This window comes from Athene cunicularia, assembly GCF_003259725.1.
Source record: "Athene cunicularia isolate RWA chromosome 2 unlocalized genomic scaffold, athCun1 chr2_part1, whole genome shotgun sequence".
Classification (NCBI taxonomy): Eukaryota; Metazoa; Chordata; class Aves; order Strigiformes; family Strigidae; genus Athene; species Athene cunicularia.
The window spans coordinates 88645032-88649032 of NW_020799095.1; positions in this window are offsets into that span (position 1 = coordinate 88645032).

Genomic DNA, 4001 nt, shown 5'->3' on the forward strand with positions numbered 1-4001 from the left:
TTTAGTAAAGCCTTTGACACCATTTCCTACTGCATTCTCCTGAAGAAACTGGCTTCTCGTGGCTTGAATGGATGTACTCTTCACAGGGTAAAAAACTTTCTGGATGGTTGGGCCCAAAAGTTGCAGTGTATGGAGTTAAATCCAGTTGGTGGCTGGTCACAAGTGTAGTTCCCCAGGGCTCAGTATTGGGGCCACTCCTGTTTAACATCTTTATCAATGATCTGAATGAGAGGATCAAGTGCACCCTCAGTCAGTTTTCAGATGACGCAAAGTTGGGGGTGGGGGTGGGGTGTTGATCTGCTTGAGAACAGGAAGGCTCTACAGAGGGATCTGGACAGGCTGGAGCAATGGGCCAAGGCCAATTGTATGAGGTTCAACAAGGCTGAGTGCCAGGTCCTGCACTTGGGTCATACCACGCCCATGCAATGCTACAGGCCTGGGGAGGAGTGGCTGGAGAGCTGCCAGTCAGAGAGGGACCTGGGGGTGTTGATTGACAGCCGGCTGAACAGGAGCCAGCAGTGTGCCCAGGGGGCCAAGAAGGCCAATGGCATCCTGGCTTGTGTCAGCAATAGCATGGCCAGCAGGGACAGGGAAGGGATCTGACCCCTGGACTCGGCACTGGTGAGGCCGCCCCTCGATTCCTGTGTTCAGTTTTGGGCCCCTCACTACAAAAAGGACATTGAATGACTCGAGCGTGTCCAGAGAAGGGCAACGGAGCTGGTGCAGGGTCTGGAGCACAGGTCGTACGGGGAGCGGCTGAGGGAACTGGGGGTGTTTAGTCTGGAGAAGAGGAGGCTGAGGGGAGACCTCATCGCCCTCTGCAGCTACCTGAGAGGAGGTTGTAGTGAGGGGGGGTGTCAGCCTCTTTTCCCAAGTAACAAGAGATAGACTGAGAGGAAACAGCCTCAAGTTGCACCAGAAGAGATTTACATTGGATATTAAGAAAAATTTCTTCACCCAAAGGTGTCTAATGCTAAAAAATAAAAATTTCTAAAAGTGTTTCCATATGATAAACAAGTTTCCTTTCCTTTTATTTGACAAATCACAACTCAGAAACATAGGTCTAGAGTACAGTTCTCAAATATGTCATCTGCTGCTAAGAATTTGATTACTTGACTACCCATTTTTTCAATTACTGCATCAATAGTTTGGCATTTTTAAAAGTTAATCTTTTTTATCCATTAGTAATTACTGTTTAATCCATATCTTGCAATATTCCTAATGGTCGGTTTCATTAGTTTAATAAAGAACAGCTAAATATCTCTTTTCTAAATAATACCTAGTTTATATCACAGCTTAGTTCCAAACATGTGGTTGACCAGGATTTTGAATAGTCTCACGAATGACTTATATACACAGGGTAAACAAGATCAGTTTGAATACATGGGTTATTTTGAATTTTCCAATGCTTTTATCATGTTTGCATAAAATTTGATACAGTGGCAGCATAAATTGCCCAGGGAAAGAAAAGGAAAACAAAGTAAGAGCATTTACTGGACACTAGCTCAATAAAGGATAGGTTTTATTCCCAACTCTATGACTGAAATGCTGTATGCCCTTGGGCATGGCACTCTACTCCTTTTTTCCTGTGTTGCTCATCTTCCTTTTCCTTTTGTCTGTTTGGACTGGAGCTTCTCCTGGGTGAGTACTGGAGGTACTAGTTAGGGTAGATAGCAAAATGGGGTCCTGATCTCTGTTCTGGCCTCTAGGTGTTGCTATAATACAAATAATTAATCAAAAGCCATGTTTCATAGCGTCCATAGAGGGAGATGCCAATTTTTGTTAGAGCCACGATCGATTTTATACAACTAAACCTCTCTCTCACCCTCCTCTCTGCAACTTAACTAGAATTTTAGCTTTGTATATTGGACAAATGTACCTGAATGTGAAAAATAAAAGTAGGAAAGATGTAGAAAGATATTTGACTTGCCTGTAGTTAAAGTTGTTCATTTTAGGGTGTCTTGGTGCCAGCCTCCTGTCCAAGAAAGGTCTCTACTAGAGGAAGCTGCTATTATATTCCTGATTTAGCCTCACCTTCCACTGCCAGAGTAAATCATCGGGCATCACATCCCTTTGCAAGGACTACACCACTGATGACACATACAGCACACATAAGGACACAAGTGCAGGTGAGCTAGATCAGGACACAGTTCTGTTCTTGCATCTAAGGACACAACATATAGCCCCTGAAGTAATTACAATTTGAGATACTTGTGAGCTTAGTGAGGATAAGCTTTGTCTTCCAGGGTGAAGACCCTGATATGAGTTGGTCACGAGATCTGCGTGTTTTGCCTAACAGGGGATTATTATAAAAAAGTCACTGCCATTATCATTAATAATTTTAAGATTCATAGTTTGTTTAAAAATAAGGCATAGGAAAAAAGCAACAAATAATTTGGAAGAGTTTGAGCAACCTTTTGTTTTGTCAAATTTCCAAAGAAGGAGCTGACGATCCTGCAGCCTGCCACAGAATATCATTTGGTATAACCTCCAGCCCAGCAGTTCCTGCACAAGAACAGTTCCTACGGAGGTGTGCCGGAGCCATCAGTACTTATGGCATTACCCGGAATAGTGGCAGATGCCTCTCAAAACTGCATTTGTTGAAAACGCATTTGTAGCCAAACAGTTTAGTCTGGCGATCCCTCCTGCAAAGCAAAGGCACAGTAAGGAGAGGAATTGGATGCACATTTAAAGAAAATGCTGCAGATGCCTGCTAGAGCAATGTCTTACCACGATTTACTGACACAAAGGGGAGCTCAGGACTCTGTTCTCTTTCTAGCCAGACGTAGGTGCTTATCTGGCCATGAACCCTATAGCCACAAGCCCACAAGCCCTATAGTCATCCCCTCCCTCCCTTGTGGCCATCATCATGTGTGAGTTAATTACAATCCCTTCATTGCATGGAGGAGAAGTACAGTGAGGGACAGGTAGTCTCTCTGCTCTAGTCCGTATGTAGTTCAACCTCTGGGACAGCCATGGCCCAGCTCTCAATATCTAATTGAGATTGCATAACCAGATACTGCAGGTCTTATTGTATTTATATAAAAGCTTTTTTAATCAAAAGACTAGTCATTAAATTGCCAGTGTTCTTAAGCATGCTTCACCAATTTTTCCACTTTTAAGACTCAAGTAGACAATTTTTTTAATGTTTTATAAATGATAAAAAATTCACATCAGATTTTAACAGAATTAAGCATACTTATTCAACACACATGGGGCCTCTGAAAAAAATGTTATTCAATTTAATAATTTTAATTTACATTGTATATGTACAAGAGCATTTCTAAAAAAAAAAAAAAAAAAAAAAAAGAAAAGAAAAAAGATAAAGAAAAAAAGTACTGCCTTTAGCGAAGTGAAGAAACTCTTGAAACACTGTTGTCTGAAATAAAAACAAGGCACTCTCCCTTAACACCTGATATATTCCTGAATACTGCCTAGACAAAGGCATGTTCACACTGAGAGAGCTCTAAGAAAAGTAGTAGATTTAGTCTGCGTTAACTCTTTCTTTTACCTTCGTGACCTGTCACTGGTTGCACTCTAGGATGAATCTGTGTATTGAAGTTGACATGAAGGACAATTCCACAGATGATGGGATTTGGGAGAGTATCACAGTTAAGACTATCTATGGAAGACTGGAGGACACCGGCTACGTGAAATCTCACATGGGGCTCTGGACCTGCTACCTCCCACTCACATTCCATTTAATAAATAAACCTTGCTCAACAAAAAAAGCAATTTTACTGTACTATGCTGATTCGCCTGAAAATTCTTTGTAAGGGCCCACTCGCAAGAAGCACTTGCAAGCCCCCATCTGGCTGGTGCTCAGCACCTGGCAGGATTTGTCCCTAGATAAAAGTCATTTCTCAAGGGACCTTGTGTCTGACACAAGGAGACAAAAGTAAACAAACATACTTTTGGATTTTGTGTCTGTATGTTTTTGTATGCGCACATGTGTGAGTGTATATATATACGTATATATATTTAGTATATACAAAAGCAAA